The sequence below is a fragment of the Oncorhynchus keta genome, chromosome 25, assembly GCF_023373465.1.
Source record: "Oncorhynchus keta strain PuntledgeMale-10-30-2019 chromosome 25, Oket_V2, whole genome shotgun sequence".
NCBI classification, from domain to species: Eukaryota; Metazoa; Chordata; class Actinopteri; order Salmoniformes; family Salmonidae; genus Oncorhynchus; species Oncorhynchus keta.
Window position 1 is genome coordinate 43,005,003 of NC_068445.1, and position 20,201 is coordinate 43,025,203.

A 20,201-nucleotide genomic window follows, 5' to 3' on the forward strand; every position below is an offset into this window, starting at 1 on the left:
GAAGCATATCTGAAATATAATCCTAACGTGTTACCGAGTGGGGCGGGTTGTAAAGGTCCGCGCGGTACCCAGCAGAGCAATCCAGGTGTACTGAGCCTAAAATACTTGAGGATTATAGAAAAAGGTTCATTGTTTTAAATAACACAAAAGCAGATTTCATTAGTCTGAAACGACCATCTGGGAGACGATACTTCTATTTGATTTATTTATCACAATATCCCTCGTATTACAATTTATTATTATTTATATACCGCAGGGAGATTCTGAATTAAATGTCTCGTAATCCGACCTTTGACATTTGACAGGTTCCAAATTAGATAGGGGAATGGGGCTAAGAGAAACAAGCAGAATTATACCCCACAAAAAAAAACATGTTATTTCTGGTATAGACTACAGGCAGCAATTCAGGGCCCCATAGACCCCAGGGGCGGCAGGGTAGCCCCAGTGGTTAGAGCTTTGGACTAGTAACTGGAAGGTTGCAAGTTCGAACCCTCCAAGCTGACAAGGTACAAATCTGTCATTCTGCCCCTGAACAGGCAGTTAACCCACTGTTCCTAGGCCGTCATTGAAAATAATATTTTTTTCTTTAACTGACTTGCCTGGTTAAATAAAAAAATTAAAAAGTAAAATTGTGTCCCATAAATTAAGGTCTAAATTACAAAAGATTGTGAGCTCTACCTATTTCCTGTTGTCCTGAAACAACTTCCTCTACTGTGACCCCAGAAGCTCAACTCAAAAGCAGCATTTAGAGGGGGGAAAAAAAAGTCAGAAAAAGAGAATGCTGACAGAAAGACACCAACAAACATACATCTCCTCATACATAGCTTGTAACTCGTCACCATCCGTTCCCTGTGGCAGCAGCCAGAGCGTTTTTTTTTGAGCGGCACTTGCAGCAACAGCAGCTTTCTGTGACAGGTACGCCAGCGAGCATCAACACATCCAGGCCAGACAGACAGAGTCCTGATCCAGCCGTACGGAGCTCACCGCCTGCAGGTTCATCCGTCCTGACGGACATTTGCTGTTTGTTGCCTGAGGGATTATCTATCCCCTCTGTCTGCTGGATGAAACAAAGGATGTTTTCTGTTCCAGATGCTACTGTTACATCGCCTCTCCTCTCATCTGCTCTCCTCTCCTCTCCTCTCATCTCCTCTATTCTCCTCTCATCTGCTCTTCTCTCCTCTCCTCTTCTCTCTTCTCCTCTTCTGTCTTCTCCTCTCTCCTCCTCTCCTTTCCTCCCCTCTCCTCTCTTCTTTTCTCATCTCCTCTCCTCTCTTCTCCTCTCCTCTTCTCTCTTCTCCTCTTCTGTCTTCTCCTCTCTCCTCCTCACCTTTCCGTCCCTCTCCTCTCATCTCCTCTCCTCTCTTCTCTTCTCATATTTTCTCCTTTCGTCTCTTCTCCTCTCCTCTCCTCTCATCTCCTCTCCTCTCTTCTCTTCTCTTCTCATCTTTTCTCCTTTCGTCTCTTCTCCTCTCATCTCCTCTCCTCTCTTCTCTTCTCTTCTCCTCTCCTCTCCTCTCCTCTCCTCTCCTCTCCTCTCCTCTCCTCTCCTCTCATCTCCTCTCCCCTCTTCTCATCTCCTCCTCTCCTCTCCTCTCCTCTCCTCTCATCTCTTCTCTTCTCTTCTCTTCTCTTCTCTTCTCTTCTCTTCTCTTCTCTTCTCTTCTCTCCTCTCCTCTCCTCTCTCATCTTCTATTCTCCTCTCTTCTCTTATCCTTTCTATTCCTCTCATCTCTTCTCATTGACTCTCCTCTCCTCTCCTCTCCTCTCCCCTCTCCTCTCATCGTCTCTTCTCCTCTCCTTTCCTCTCATCTCCTCTCCTCTCTCATCTTCTATTCTCCTCTCTTCTCTTATCCTTTCTACTCCTCTCATCTCCTCTCCTCTCCTCTCCTCTCCTCTCCTCTCCTCTCCTCTCCTCTCCTCTCCTCTCCTCTCCTCTCCTCTCCTCTCCTCTCCTCTCATCTTCTATTCTCCTCTCTTCTCCTGGCCTGTCCTGTTCTGACCACCGGAGAGCCAATACGACTCAAATAATAATTGTTTTATGTGTATGAAGGTCGAGTACAAAACAAAGTCCACTGTGGATGGACAAAATTCTATTGTAAGAAAAATTGTAAATAGATCATTTGGGCAATGGTCATTGACAGTTCTTGAGTCAGCCAAGTCACCTGTATAACATTGGGCATTTAACCTGTTTAGTTGTTGTTGTTTGTTTACAGTGTGTAAAGATTGTTTCAGGATTAACAATGTGTGTGTGTGTGTGTGTGTGTGTGTGTGTGTGTGTGTGTGTGTGTGTGTGTGTGTGTGTGTGTGTGTGTGTGTGTGTGTGTGTGTGTGTGTGTGTGTGTGTGTGTGTGTGTGTGTGTGTCTGATATTGAACTTGAACCCATTAATTGCATCTCTTCTTCAGTTCTGTGTCATGATGAAGCAGAGGTGATGATGATGATGATGGTGATGCCACTATAGAACATTTCCTGAGGACCCAGTGAAACGCAGAGCTTTCTGTCATGAAAAAAGGATTCTTGTGGACTGTGCTTGCTTTATGAATATGAGGAAAACCATTGACACAACGACAACAAAGAGCTTTTAGTTTTACTGGACTTGATGTTGAACAGACAATTTCTTCACTCTGTTTTGAAACAAGCGCCCCGATGAGTAACCTTGTCAGAGTCCCGAAGGACTTGCATTAGCACCCCTTAGCTAATGCTTATAGGCCTAAGCTCAGTGGGCTAACACTGTCTTGTGGCACATAGAAAGACCTCGGTCACAGCAGGAAGCCAAAGCAGAAGTTGTTTTCCGTCGACCCTGAAAAGGGCATATCAGGGTGCTCACTGAACCGCCACTGTCACAGCCTGGACCATAGGACCTACCGGGCCTCCCAGTGGCTGTAGACTGCAGTGGGAGACTGCTGGTATTCACAGCTGATGAGGAGCCCAGTAGGGGCCTGTATGGTGGGAGTCACAGTCATGCTTTACATCATGCATTTAGACTGTAGTAATACTCACAGGCGGTGTGTGTGTGTGTGTGTGTGTGTGTGTGTGTGTGTGTGTGTGTGTGTGTGTGTGTGTGTGTGTGTGTGTGTGTGTGTGTGTGTGTGTGTGTGTGTGTGTGTGTGTGTGTGTGTGTGTGTGTGTGTGTGTGTGTGTGTGTGTCAGAAGGTCACTGGCACCATACACAAGGCCAGGTCTATGGCACATTTGACATAACACCGGATGTAAATAACCTTTACTATCACAATTTATGTAGTATGACTTTGCTTAATTAAATAAACGCTCACAAATGATTTTGAATGCCTTATAAAGTCTTTGATAAATGATTTTGAATGCCTTATAAAGTCTTTAATAAATGATTTTAAATGCCTTATAAAGTCTCTGATAAATGATTTTAAATGCCTTATAAAGTCTTTGATAAATGATTTTAAATGCCTTATAAAGTCTCTGATAAATGATTTTGAATGCCTTATAAAGTCTCTGATAAATGATTTTAAATGCCTTATAAAGTCTTTGATAAATGATTTTAAATGCCTTATAAAGTCTTTGATAAATTATTTTAAATGCCTTATAAAGTCTTTGATAAATGATTTTAAATGCCTTATAAAGTCTTTGATAAATGATTTTGAATGCCTTATAAAGTCTTTGATAAATGATTTTAAATGCCTTATAAAGTCTTTGATAAATGATTTTGAATGCCTTATAAAGTCTCTGATAAATGATTTTGAATGCCTTATAAAGTCTTTAATAAATGATTTTAAATGCCTTATAAAGTCTCTGATAAATGATTTTAAATGCCTTATAAAGTCTTTGATAAATGATTTTAAATGCCTTATAAAGTCTTTGATAAATGATTTTAAATGCCTTATAAAGTCTCTGATAAATGATTTTAAATGCCTTATAAAGTCTTTGATAAATGATTTTGAATGCCTTATAAAGTCTCTGATAAATGATTTTAAATGCCTTATAAAGTCTTTGATAAATGATTTTAAATGCCTTATAAAGTCTTTGATAAATGATTTTAAATGCCTTATAAAGTCTTTGATAAATTATTTTAAATGCCTTATAAAGTCTTTGATAAATGATTTTAAATGCCTTATAAAGTCTTTAATAAATGATTTTGAATGCCTTATAAAGTCTCTGATAAATGATTTTAAATGCCTTATAAAGTCTCTGATAAATGATTTTAAATGCCTTATAAAGTCTTTAATAAATGATATTGAATGCCTTATAAAGTCTCTGATAAATGATTTTAAATGCCTTATAAAGTCTTTAATAAATGATTTTGAATGCCTTATAAAGTCTCTGATAAATGATTTTAAATGCCTTATAAAGTCTTTAATAAATGATTTTGAATGCCTTATAAAGTCTCTGATAAATGATTTTGAATGCCTTATAAAGTCTTTGTCTTTCTCCTCCTTGCTCTTCACAGATCACTACCACTCCGGCCCCCCTGTCCCTTCCTGATGATGTCATTATTTCCCAGAGGCACCTGGGACAGGGCAGCCGGAGTGTACAGATGTTCCTAATAGCTCCCCATTACCAGGAATAACAGCTGTTTAGATCGATCTGTTAGGATAACACCTCCCACCTGCTGGCCATCAGGCAACTTGTCAGCAGAGGAGGGCTGTCGTTGCCAGGCAACGCCATACCCCTTGTTTACCTCAGAGTCCCTTGATCCACATATGCAACAAGAGTCACCTTCAGGCTTCAGGCAGCCATCTTTCTTTTTATTCCTTTGTTTCCCACTGCTAGTTTCATGTTTCTGTGATTTGTCAGTCTTTTTTAATAATGAAACATTTCAAGCAAGTAAAGTTGTTTAATTCTCTAACAAATGTAGCCTATAATGTTTGTTGTTATAATGTCCTTGTCCTCCAGATAATGTATAATGTGATGTTTTTAGGCATCAAACTCTTGCAGGTGCAGGTGTGTCTTCGTGGCGGATGGGTGGAAATGAGTGGATGTCAGACTTTTATTCCCTAGAAAATGATCTTCTAGCTCTTATCCAGAGACACTTACATAGTGAGTCATTCAGCAGACGCGCTAAAATCAAATCAAAGGTATTGATATAGCCCTACTTACATCAGCTGATATCTCAAAGTGCTGTACAGAAACCCAGCCTAAAACCCCACACAGCAAGCAATGCAGGTGTAGAAGCACGGTGGCTAGGAAAAACTCCCTAGAAAGGCCAAAACCTAGGAAGAAACCTAGAGAGGAACCAGGCTCTGAGGGGTGGCCAGTCCTCTTCTGGCTGTGCCGGGTGGAGATTATACATGGCCAAGATGTCCAAATGTTCATAAATGACCAGCATGGTCAAATAAAAATCATCACAGTAGTTGTCGAGGGTGCAACAGGTCAGCACCTCAGGAGTAAATGTCAGTTGGCTTTTCATAGCCGATCATTGAGAGTATCTCTACCGCTCCTGTTGTCTCTAGAGAGTTGAAAACAGCAGGTCTGGGACAGGTAGCACGTCCTGTGAACAGGTCAGGGTTCCATATCCGCAGGCAGAACAGTTGAAACTGGAGCAGCAGCACGGCCAGGTGGACTGGGGACAGCAAGGAGTCATCATGCCAGGTAGTCCTGAGGCGTGGTCCTAGGGCTCAGGTCCTCCGAGAGAGAGAAAGAAAGAAGAGAAAGAGAGAATTAGAGAGAGCATACTTAAATTCACACGGGACACAAGAGAAATACTCCAGATATAACAGACTGACCCTAGCCTGGCTGGCTCCTAATAGGGTATTGGGCCACCACAAGCTGACAGAACAGCTTCAATGCACCTTGGAATAGATTCTACAAGTATCTGGAACACTATTGGTGTAAGCGACTCCATTCTTCCATGAGAAATTCCATCATTTGGAGTTTTGTTTCATTGTGGTGGAAAACGCTGTTCATGTGCTGGGTAATATCAATAGAGTACAGACAGATGGATTGACGAACGGACGGATGGACAGATAGTAGAGGGATGGACAGATAGTAGATGGATGGACAGATAGTAGATGGATGGATGGACAGATAGTAGATGGATGGATGGACAGATAGTAGAGGGATGGACAGATAGTAGATGGATGGATGGACAGATAGTAGAGGGATGGACAGATAGTAGATGGATGGACAGATAGTAGATGGATGGATGGACAGATAGTAGAGGGATGGATGGACAGATAGTAGATGGATGGATGGACAGATAGTAGAGGAATGGATGGACAGATAGTAGATGGATGGATGGACAGATAGTAGATGGATGGACAGATAGTAGATGGATGGATGGACAGATAGTAGAGGGATGGATGGACAGATAGTAGATGGATGGATGGACAGATAGTAGAGGAATGGATGGACAGATAGTAGAGGAATGGATGGACAGATAGTAGAGGAATGGATGGACAGATAGTAGAGGAATGGATGGACAGATAGTAGAGGAATGGATGGACAGATAGTAGAGGAATGGATGGACAGATAGTAGAGGAATGGATGGACAGATAGTAGAGGAATGGATGGACAGATAGTAGATGGATGGATGGACAGATAGTAGATGGATGGACAGATAGTAGAGGAATGGATGGACAGATAGTAGAGGAATGGATGGACAGATAGTAGAGGAATGGATGGACAGATAGTAGAGGGATGGATGGACAGATAGTAGAGGAATGGATGGACAGATAGTAGAGGAATGGATGGACAGATAGTAGAGGAATGGATGGACAGATAGTAGAGGAATGGATGGACAGATAGTAGAGGAATGGATGGACAGATAGTAGATGGATGGATGGACAGATAGTAGAGGAATGGATGGACAGATAGTAGAGTAATGGATGGACAGATAGTAGAGGAATGGAAGGACAGATAGTAGATGGATGGATGGACAGATAGTAGAGGAATGGATGGACAGATAGTAGAGGAATGGATGGACAGATAGTAGAGGAATGGAAGGACAGATAGTAGATGGATGGATGGACAGATAGTAGAGGAATGGATGGACAGATAGTAGAGGAATGGATGGACAGATAGTAGAGGAATGGATGGACAGATAGTAGAGGAATGGAAGGACAGATAGTAGATGGATGGATGGACAGATAGTAGAGGAATGGATGGACAGATAGTAGAGGAATGGATGGACAGATAGTAGAGGAATGGAAGGACAGATAGTAGATGGATGGATGGACAGATAGTAGATGGATGGATGGACAGATAGTAGAGGAATGGATGGACAGATAGTAGAGGGATGGATGGACAGATAGTAGAGGAATGGATGGACAGATAGTAGAGGAATGGATGGACAGATAGTAGAGGAATGGATGGACAGATAGTAGATGGATGGATGGACAGATAGTAGATGGATGGATGGACAGATAGTAGAGGAATGGATGGACAGATAGTAGATGGATGGATGGACAGATAGTAGAGGAATGGATGGACAGATAGTAGAGGAATGGATGGACAGATAGTAGATGGATGGACAGATAGTAGATTAATGGACAGATAGTAGATGGATGGATGGACAGATAGTAGATGGATGGATGGACAGATAGTAGATGGATGGACAGATAGTAGAGGAATGGATGGACAGAGTAGATGGATGGACAGATAGTAGATGGATGGACAGATAGTAGATGGATGGATGGACAGATAGTAGATGGATGGACAGATAGTAGAGGAATGGATGGACAGATAGTAGATGGATGGACAGATAGTAGATGGATGGACAGATAGTAGATGGATTGACAGATAGTAGATGGATGGACAGATAGTAGAGGAATGGATGGACAGATAGTAGAGGAATGGATGGACAGATAGTAGATGGATGGATGGACAGATAGTAGAGGAATGGATGGACAGATAGTAGAGGAATGGATGGACAGATAGTAGAGGGATGGATGGACAGATAGTAGAGGGATGGATGGACAGATAGTAGAGGAATGGATGGACAGATAGTAGATGGATGGACAGATAGTAGATTAATGGACAGATAGTAGATGGATGGATGGACAGATAGTAGATGGATGGATGGACAGATAGTAGAGGGATGGACAGATAGTAGAGGAATGGATGGACAGATAGTAGAGGGATGGATGGACAGATAGTAGAGGGATGGATGGACAGATAGTAGAGGAATGGATGGACAGATAGTAGAGGAATGGATGGACAGATAGTAGAGGAATGGATGGACAGATAGTAGAGGAATGGATGGACAGATAGTAGAGGGATGGATGGACAGATAGTAGAGGAATGGATGGACAGATAGTAGAGGAATGGATGGACAGATAGTAGAGGAATGGATGGACAGATAGTAGATGGATGGATGGACAGATAGTAGAGGAATGGATGGACAGATAGTAGAGGAATGGATGGACAGATAGTAGAGGAATGGATGGACAGATAGTAGAGGAATGGATGGACAGATAGTAGAGGAATGGATGGACAGATAGTAGAGGAATGGATGGACAGATAGTAGAGGAATGGATGGACAGATAGTAGATGGATGGATGGACAGATAGTAGAGGAATGGATGGACAGATAGTAGAGGAATGGATGGACAGATAGTAGAGGAATGGATGGACAGATAGTAGAGGAATGGATGGACAGATAGTAGAGGAATGGATGGACAGATAGTAGAGGAATGGATGGACAGATAGTAGAGGGATGGATGGACAGATAGTAGAGGAATGGATGGACAGATAGTAGAGGGATGGATGGACAGATAGTAGAGGGATGGACAGATAGTAGATGGATGGACAGATAGTAGAGGAATGGATGGACAGATAGTAGAGGGATGGACAGATAGTAGATGGATGGACAGATAGTAGAGGAAAGGATGGACAGATAGTAGAGGAATGGATGGACAGATAGTAGAGGAATGGATGGACAGATAGTAGATGGATGGACAGATAGTAGAGGAATGGATGGACAGATAGTAGAGGAATGGATGGACAGATAGTAGATGGATGGATGGACAGATAGTAGAGGAATGGATGGACAGATAGTAGAGGAATGGATGGACAGATAGTAGATGGATGGACAGATAGTAGAGGAATGGATGGACAGATAGTAGATGGATGGACAGATAGTAGATTAATGGACAGATAGTAGATGGATGGACAGATAGTAGAGGAATGGATGGACAGATAGTAGAGGAATGGATGGACAGATAGTAGAGGAATGGATGGACAGATAGTAGAGGAATGGATGGACAGATAGTAGATGGATGGATGGACAGATAGTAGAGGAATGGATGGACAGATAGTAGAGGGATGGACAGATAGTAGATGGATGGACAGATAGTAGAGGAATGGATGGACAGATAGTAGAGGAATGGATGGACAGATAGTAGAGGAATGGATGGACAGATAGTAGATGGATGGACAGATAGTAGAGGAATGGATGGACAGATAGTAGAGGAATGGATGGACAGATAGTAGATGGATGGATGGACAGATAGTAGAGGAATGGATGGACAGATAGTAGAGGAATGGATGGACAGATAGTAGAGGAATGGATGGACAGATAGTAGAGGAATGGATGGACAGATAGTAGAGGAATGGATGGACAGATAGTAGAAGAATGGATGGACAGATAGTAGATGGATGGATGGACAGATAGTAGAGGAATGGATGGACAGATAGTAGAGGGATGGATGGACAGATAGTAGAGGAATGGATGGACAGATAGTAGAGGAATGGATGGACAGATAGTAGATGGATGGATGGACAGATAGTAGATTAATGGACAGATAGTAGATGGATGGATGGACAGATAGTAGATTAATGGACAGATAGTAGAGGGATGGATGGACAGATAGTAGATGGATGAACAGATAGTAGATTAATGGACAGATAGTAGAGGGATGGATGGACAGATAGTAGATGGATGAACAGATAGTAGATGGATGAACAGATAGTAGAGGGATGGATGGACAGATAGTAGATGGATGGATGGACAGATAGTAGATTAATGGACAGATAGTAGAGGGATGGATGGACAGATAGTAGAGGGATGGATGGACAGATAGTAGATGGATGGACAGATAGTAGATTAATGGACAGATAGTAGAGGGATGGATGGACAGATAGTAGATGGATGAACAGATAGTAGATGGATGGACAGATAGTAGATGGATGGACAGATAGTAGATGGAAGAACAGATTGTAGAGGGAGGGATATGTTGACTGTGTGCAACCAATAGTCTGTAACTCAATAGTCGGTCTGTCCATGATCTACACATCTTTAGAATGTCTCTCTGTCCATCCAACCATCAACCCACAATAAGATAGAACTTCTCCTTCCTTACCCCACCATTCACATTTATTCTCCTTCTTGCTTAGAGGCACAACCCAACCCAGCTAAACCCAGCATACCCTCCCTGTCTCTCTGTCTGGCGTTGGGCTGGCTGCTGGGAGCAGAGTGAGCTATCTGAAGAGGAGCGCTGCCAACAAGAGCAGAATGTCATTATGAGTGGAGACTGCTGCGGGCCCGCCACCATCACAGGGAATTCATCACCAGAAGTGATGACGATAATGGATTTTTGCTGCAAATGACTTTGGATGAGCAGTGTTTAGGCAAGCGCTGCAGATTCTGCAGACTGCATGAGAGAGAGAGAGAGAGAGAGAGAGAGAGAGAGAGAGAGAGAGAGAGAGAGAGAGAGAGAGAGAGAGAGAGAGAGAGAGAGAACAGAGAACAGAGAACAGAGAACAGAGAGAGAGAGAGAGAACAGAGAGAGAGACCAGAGAGAGAGAACAGAGAACAGAGAACAGAGAGAGAGAACAGAGAGAGAACAGAGAACAGAGAGAGAGAGAGAGAGAGAACAGAGAGAGAACAGAGAACAGAGAACAGACAGAGAGAGATGGAGAGAGAGAACAGAGAGAGAACAGAGAGAGAACAGAGAGATAACAGAGAGAGAACAGAGAGAGAACCGAGAGAACAGAGAGAGAGAGAGAGCACAGAGAGAGAACAGAGAGAGAGAGCACAGAGAGCACAGAGAGAGAGCACAGAGAGAGCACAGAGAGCACAGAGAGCACAGAGAGAACAGAGAGAGAGAGAGAGAGAGAGAGCACAGAGAGAGAGAGAGAGAGAGAGCACAGAGAGAGAACAGAGAGAGAGAGCACAGAGAGCACAGAGAGCACAGAGAGAACAGAGAGAGAGAACTGTTTTGTTCCCTAGCCGAGCCATGAGACACACTCTGGTTAATGATGTTGAGGGGTGATAGGTCGGACCTGGTTTGAAATGTTATATCCTTATACTTCTAATTGCTTTTGTTTCTCATCCTGTACGGTATATTACTCACCCGAGCCGTCTTTTTTACATCCTGGGGCCGCAGGTAGCCTGGGGTGGCAGGTAGCCTGGGGCGGCAGGTAGCCTGGGGCGGCAGGTAGCCTGGGGCGGCAGGTAGCCTGGGGCGGCAGGGTAGCCTGGGGCGGCAGGTAGCCTGGGGCGGCAGGTAGCCTGGGGCGGCAGGGTAGCCTGGGGCGGCAGGTAGCCTGGGGCGGCAGGGTAGCCTAGTGGTTAGAGCATTGGACAAGTAACCGAAAGGTTGCACAATAGAATCCCCGAGCTGACAAGGTACAAATCTGTTGTTTTGTCTCTGAACAGGCAGTTTAGCCCACTGTTCCGAGACCAGTTAACCCCACTGTTCCTAGACCAGTTAACCCCACTGTTCCTAGACCAGTTAACCCCACTGTTCCTAGACCAGTTAACCCCACTGTTCCTAGACCAGTTAACCCCACTGTTCCTAGACCAGTTAACCCCACTGATCCTAGGCCAGTTAACCCCACTGTTCCTAGACCAGTTAACCCCACTGTTCCTAGACCAGTTAACCCCACTGTTCCTAGACCAGTTAACCTCACTGTTCCTAGACCAGTTAACCCCACTGTTCCTAGACCAGTTAACCCACTGTTCCTAGACCAGTTAACCCCACTGTTCCTAGACCAGTTAACCCACTGTTCCTAGACCAGTTAACCCCACTGTTCCTAGACCAGTTAACCCCACTGTTCCTAGACCAGTTAACCCCACTGTTCCTAGACCAGTTAACCCCACTGTTCCTAGACCAGTTAACCCCACTGTTCCTAGACCAGTTAACCCACTGTTCCTAGACCGTCATTGTAAATAATAATTTGTTCTTAACTGACTTGCCTAGTTAAATAAAGGTTCAATCAAATAAAATCCTCAATCTAACTTTTCATTCAGCACCTGAAATGCGCACGATGTCAAAGTCTAAAAAAACAAAACAAATATTCAACATGATATTTCTTACTGGCTGGTAGTGTGCCCAGGCCCGACTCTAACTGTCTCAGTACAGATGGACATAATACATCTGTAATTTGCTACTGGCTTGATCTTTCTCTCTCTCTCTCTCTCTCTCCCTCTCTCTCTTTATCTCTCTCTCTCTCTCTCTCTCTCTCTCTCTCTCTCTCTCTCTCTCTCTCTCTCTCTCTCTCTCTCTCTCCCTCTCTTTCTCTCTCTCTCTCTCTCTTTCTCACTCTCACTCTCTTTATCTCTCTCTCTCTCTTTCTATCTCTCCCTCTCTTTCTCTCTCTCTCTCTCTTTCTCTCTCTCTCTCTCTCTCTCTCTCTCTCTCTCTCTCTCTCTCTCTCTCTCTCTCTCTCTCTCTCTCTCTCTCTCTCTCTCTCTCTCTCTCTCTCTCTCTCTCTCTCTCTCTCTCTCTCTCACTCTCACTCTCTTTATCTCTCTTTATCTCTCTCTCTTTATCTCTCTCTCTCTCTTTCTCTCTCTCTCTCATGTGATCACAGATGGAGGACACTGTTTAGTTGTACAATCTATAGGAATTAGCGACTATGCTATACTACTGTAATGCTATATAGTTGGACTCAACTCATCAACATCAACGATTGATAGATATGAGCACGTCTTCATTATTGTTAAATGAAGTGTGGAGTCTGATAATGACCTTATTATTGGGGGAAAAACATGCAGTCATCCATCCATTAAATATTCCTGTTCGGGCTCCTGACATTCGCTAATACACCACTTTAAAATTGTAATTATTGCATTCACATAATTAGCCAAATTTCTCATATTAGCTTTTTTTTCCCCCTCCCAAGCCCAGATATACAAAAATAATTGGTCAAACTTTGCCAGCCAGCAAAATCGCAGTGATAATAAAATTAACTAGCCTAGCTAGCCGTTTCCAAACACGCTAACACAGCTATATGGAAAAATCAATGACTGACCCCGTCTGACCCAGAGAAACAGTAGGAACATCAATGACTGATCCACTCTGACCCTGAGAAACAGTAGGAACATCAATGACTGACCCCGTCTGACCCAGATAAACAGTAGGAACATCAATGACTGACCCCGTCTGACCCTGAGAAACAGTAGGAACATCAATGACTGACCCACTCTGACCCAGGAACATCAATGACTGACCCACTCTGACCCAGAGAAACAGTAGGAACATCAATGACTGACCCACTCTGACCCAGAGAAACAGTAGGAACATCAATGACTGACCCACTCTGACCCAGAGAAACAGTAGGAACATCAATGACTGACCCCCTCTGACCCAGAGAAACAGTAGGAACATCAATGACTGACCCACTCTGACCCAGAGAAACAGTAGGAACATCAATGACTGACCCACTCTGACCCAGAGAAACAGTAGGAACATCAATGACTGACCCACTCTGACCCAGAGAAACAGTAGGAACATCAATGACTGACCCCCTCTGACCCAGAGAAACAGTAGGAACATCAATGACTGACCCACTCTGACCCAGAGAAACAGTAGGAACATCAATGACTGACCCCCTCTGACCCAGAGAAACAGTAGGAACATCAATGACTGACCCACTCTGACCCAGAGAAACAGTAGGAACATCAATGACTGACCCCCTCTGACCCAGAGAAACAGTAGGAACATCAATGACTGACCCACTCTGACCCAGAGAAACAGTAGGAACATCAATGACTGACCCCGTCTGACCCAGAGAAACAGTAGGAACATCAATGACTGACGCACTCTGACCCAGAGAAACAGTAGGAACATCAATGACTGACCCCGTCTGACCCAGAGAAACAGTAGGAACATCAATGACTGACCCACACTGACCCAGAGAAACAGTAGGAACATCAATGACTGACCCCGTCTGACCCAGAGAAACAGTAGGAACATCAATGACTGACCCACTCTGACCCAGAGAAACAGTAGGAACATCAATGACTGACCCACTCTGACCCAGAGAAACAGTAGGAACATCAATGACTGACCACACTCTGACCCAGAGAAACAGTAGGAACATCAATGACTGACCCCCTCTGACCCAGAGAAACAGTAGGAACATCAATGACTGACCCACTCTGACCCAGGAACATCAATGACTGACCCACTCTGACCCAGAGAAACAGTAGGAACATCAATGACTGACCCACTCTGACCCAGAGAAACAGTAGGAACATCAATGACTGACCCACTCTGACCCAGAGAAACAGTAGGAACATCAATGACTGACCCACTCTGACCCAGAGAAACAGTAGGAACATCAATGACTGACCCCCTCTGACCCAGAGAAACAGTAGGAACATCAATGACTGACCCCTCTGACCCAGAGAAACAGTAGGAACATCAATGACTGACCCACTCTGACCCAGAGAAACAGTAGGAACATCAATGACTGACCCACTCTGACCCAGAGAAACAGTAGGAACATCAATGACTGACCCGTCTGACCCAGATAAACAGTAGGAACATCAATGACTGACCCACTCTGACCCAGAGAAACAGTAGGAACATCAATGACTGACCCACTCTGACCCAGAGAAACAGTAGGAACATCAATGACTGACCCCGTCTGACCCAGAGAAACAGTAGGAACATCAATGACTGACCCCTCTGACCCAGAGAAACAGTAGGAACATCAATGACTGACCCAGTCTGACCCAGAGAAACAGTAGGAACATCAATGACTGACCCCCTCTGACCCAGAGAAACAGTAGGAACATCAATGACTGACCCACTCTGACCCAGAGAAACAGTAGGAACATCAATGACTGACCCACTCTGACCCAGAGAAACAGTAGGAACATCAATGACTGACCCACTCTGACCCAGAGAAACAGTAGGAACATCAATGACTGACCCACTCTGACCCAGAGAAACAGTAGGAACATCAATGACTGACCCACTCTGACCCAGAGAAACAGTAGGAACATCAATGACTGACCCACTCTGACCCAGAGAAACAGTAGGAACATCAATGACTGACCCCGTCTGACCCAGATAAACAGTAGGAACATCAATGACTGACCCACTCTGACCCAGAGAAACAGTAGGAACATCAATGACTGACCCACTCTGACCCAGAGAAACAGTAGGAACATCAATGACTGACCCCGTCTGACCCAGAGAAACAGTAGGAACATCAATGACTGACCCCTCTGACCCAGAGAAACAGTAGGAACATCAATGACTGACCCAGTCTGACCCAGAGAAACAGTAGGAACATCAATGACTGACCCCCTCTGACCCAGAGAAACAGTAGGAACATCAATGACTGACCCACTCTGACCCAGAGAAACAGTAGGAACATCAATGACTGACCCACTCTGACACAGAGAAACAGTAGGAACATCAATGACTGACCCACTCTGACCCAGAGAAACAGTAGGAACATCAATGACTGACCCACTCTGACCCAGAGAAACAGTAGGAACATCAATGACTGACCCCGTCTGACCCAGAGAAACAGTAGGAACATCAATGACTGACCCCTCTCTGACCCAGAGAAACAGTAGGAACATCAATGACTGACCCCCTCTGACCCAGAGAAACAGTAGGAACATCAATGACTGACCCACTCTGACCCAGAGAAACAGTAGGAACATCAATGACTGACCCACTCTGACCCAGAGAAACAGTAGGAACATCAATGACTGACCCCGTCTGACCCAGAGAAACAGTAGGAACATCAATGACTGACCCCCTCTGACCCAGAGAAACAGTAGGAACATCAATGACTGACCCAGTCTGACCCAGAGAAACAGTAGGAACATCAATGACTGACCCCCTCTGACCCAGAGAAACAGTAGGAACATCAATGACTGACCCCCTCTGACCCAGAGAAACAGTAGGAACATCAATGACTGACCCACTCTGACCCAGGAACATCAATGACTGACCCACTCTGACCCAGAGAAACAGTAGGAACATCAATGACTGACCCACTCTGACCCAGAGAAACAGTAGGAACATCAATGACTGACCCACTCTGACCCAGAGAAACAGTAGGAACATCAATGACTGACCCCCTCTGACCCAGAGAAACAGTAGGAACATCAATGACTGACCCCCTCTGACCCAGAGAAACAGTAGGAACATCAATGACTGACCCACTCTGACCCTGTCATATGTCAGTTGTACAGAGGTGAGGACAGTGTCAAGTGCAGGACACAGAACTGAGTCAAATAACGTGCTTTACTCTGAAAAATAAATCAGCCAAAATAATCCAGGGAATAACAAAGCAGGAACAAACACAAAACATAATGGGAACCAGAGGGTTAAATAGGGAAATAATAATAACATAATGGGAACCAGAGGGTTAAATAGGGAAATAATAATAACATAATGGGAACCAGAGGGTTAAATAGGGAAATAATAATAACGTAATGGGAACCAGAGGGTTAAATAGGGAAATAATAATAACATAATGGGAACCAGAGGGTTAAATAGGGAAATAATAATAACATAATGGGAACCAGAGGGTTAAATAGGGAAATAATAATAACATAATGGGAACCAGAGGGTTAAATAGGGAAATAATAATAACATAATGGGAACCAGAGGGTTAAATAGGGAAAAATAATAATGGGAACAGAGGGTTAAATGGGAAATAATAATAACGTAATGGGAACCAGAGGGTTAAATAGGGAAATAATAATAACATAATGGGAACCAGAGGGTTAAATAGGGAAATAATAATAACATAATGGGAACCAGAGGGTTAAATAGGGAAATAATAATAACGTAATGGGAACCAGAGGGTTAAATAGGGAAATAATAATAACATAATGGGAACCAGAGGGTTAAATAGGGAAATAATAATAACGTAATGGGAACCAGAGGGTTAAATAGGGAAATAATAATAACATAATGGGAACCAGAGGGTTAAATAGGGAAATAATAATAACATAATGGGAACCAGAGGGTTAAATAGGGAAATAATAATAACGTAATGGGAACCAGAGGGTTAAATAGGGAAATAATAATAACATAATGGGAACCAGAGGGTTAAATAGGGAAATAATAATAACATAATGGGAACCAGAGGGTTAAATAGGGAAATAATAATAACATAATGGGAACCAGAGGGTTAAATAGGGAAATAATAATAACGTAATGGGAACCAGAGGGTTAAATAGGGAAATAATAATAACATAATGGGAACCAGAGGGTTAAATAGGGAAATAATAATAACATAATGGGAACCAGAGGGTTAAATAGGGAAATAATAATAACATAATGGGAACCAGAGGGTTAAATAGGGAAATAATAATAACATAATGGGAACCAGAGGGTTAAATAGGGAAATAATAATAACATAATGGGAACCAGAGGGTTAAATAGGGAAATAATAATAACGTAATGGGAACCAGAGGGTTAAATAGGAAATAATAATAACATAATGGGAACCAGAGGGTTAAATAGGGAAATAATAATAACATAATGGGAACCAGAGGGTTAAATAGGGAAATAATAATAACATAATGGGAACCAGAGGGTTAAATAGGGAAATAATAATAACATAATGGGAACCAGAGGGTTAAATAGGGAAATAATAATAACATAATGGGAACCAGAGGGGGTTAAATAGGGGGAAATAATAATAACATAATGGGAACCAGAGGGTTAAATAGGGAAATAAAATAATAATAACAGAGGGTTAAATGGGAACCAGAGGGTTAAATAGGGAAATAATAATAACATAATGGGAACCAGAGGGTTAAATAGGGAAATAATAATAACATAATGGGAACCAGAGGGTTAAATAGGGAAATAATAATAACATAATGGGAACCAGAGGGTTAAATAGGGAAATAATAATAAATAATGGGAACCAGAGGGTTAATAGGGAAATAATAATAACATAATGGGAACCAGAGGGTTAAATAGGGAAATAATAATAACGTAATGGGAACCAGAGGGTTAAATAGGAAATAATAATAACATAATGGGAACCAGAGGGTTAAATAGGGAAAAATAATAAATAACATAATGGGAACCAGAGGGTTAAATAGGGAAATAATAATAACGTAATGGGAACCAGAGGGTTAAATAGGGAAATAATAATAACATAATGGGAACCAGAGGGTTAAATAGGGAAATAATAATAACATAATGGGAACCAGAGGGTTAAATAGGGAAATAATAATAACATAATGGGAACCAGAGGGTTAAATAGGGAAATAATAATAACATAATGGGAACCAGAGGGTTAAATAGGGAAATAATAATAACATAATGGGAACCAGAGGGTTAAATAGGGAAATAATAATAACATAATGGGAACCAGAGGGTTAAATAGGGAAATAAAATAATAATGGGAACCAGAGGGTTAAATAGGGGAAATAATAATAACATAATGGGAACCAGAGGGTTAAATAGGGAAATAATAATAACATAATGGGAACCAGAGGGTTAAATAGGGAAATAATAATAACATAATGGGAACCAGAGGGTTAAATAGGGAAATAATAATAACGTAATGGGAACCAGAGGGTTAAATAGGGAAATAATAATAACGTAATGGGAACCAGAGGGTTAAATAGGGAAATAATAATAACATAATGGGAACCAGAGGGTTAAATAGGGAAATAATAATAACATAATGGGAACCAGAGGGTTAAATAGGGAAATAATAATAACATAATGGGAACCAGAGGGTTAAATAGGGAAATAATAATAACGTAATGGGAACCAGAGGGTTAAATAGGGAAATAATAATAACGTAATGGGAACCAGAGGGTTAAATAGGGAAATAATAATAACATAATGGGAACCAGAGGGTTAAATAGGGAAATAATAATAACATAATGGGAACCAGAGGGTTAAATAGGGAAATAATAATAACATAATGGGAACCAGAGGGTTAAATAGGGAAATAATAATAACATAATGGGAACCAGAGGGTTAAATAGGGAAATAATAATAACGTAATGGGAACCAGAGGGTTAAATAGGGAAATAATAATAACATAATGGGAACCAGAGGGTTAAATAGGGAAATAATAATAACATAATGGGAACCAGAGGGTTAAATAGGGAAATAATAATAACATAATGGGAACCAGAGGGTTAAATAGGAAATAATAATAACGTAATGGGAACCAGAGGGTTAAATAGGGAAATAATAATAACATAATGGGAACCAGAGGGTTAAATAGGGAAATAATAATAACATAATGGGAACCAGAGGGTTAAATAGGGAAATAATAATAACGTAATGGGAACCAGAGGGTTAAATAGGGAAATAATAATAACATAATGGGAACCAGAGGGTTAAATAGGGAAATAATAATAACATAATGGGAACCAGAGGGTTAAATAGGGAAATAATAATAACATAATGGGAACCAGAGGGTTAAATAGGGAAATAATAATAACGTAATGGGAACCAGAGGGTTAAATAGGGAAATAATAATAACATAATGGGAACCAGAGGGTTAAATAGGAAATAATAATAACATAATGGGAACCAGAGGGTTAAATAGGGAAATAATAATAACATAATGGGAACCAGAGGGTTAAATAGGGAAATAATAATAACATAATGGGAACCAGAGGGTTAAATAGGGAAATAATAATAACGTAATGGGAACCAGAGGGTTAAATAGGGAAATAATAATAACGTAATGGGAACCAGAGGGTTAAATAGGGAAATAATAATAACATAATGGGAACCAGAGGGTTAAATAGGGAAATAATAATAACATAATGGGAACCAGAGGGTTAAATAGGAAATAATAATAACGTAATGGGAACCAGAGGGTTAAATAGGGAAATAATAATAACGTAATGGGAACCAGAGGGTTAAATAGGGAAATAATAATAACATAATGGGAACCAGAGGGTTAAATAGGGAAATAATAATAACATAATGGGAACCAGAGGGTTAAATAGGGAAATAATAATAACATAATGGGAACCAGAGGGTTAAATAGGGAAATAATAATAACGTAATGGGAACCAGAGGGTTAAATAGGAAATAATAATAAC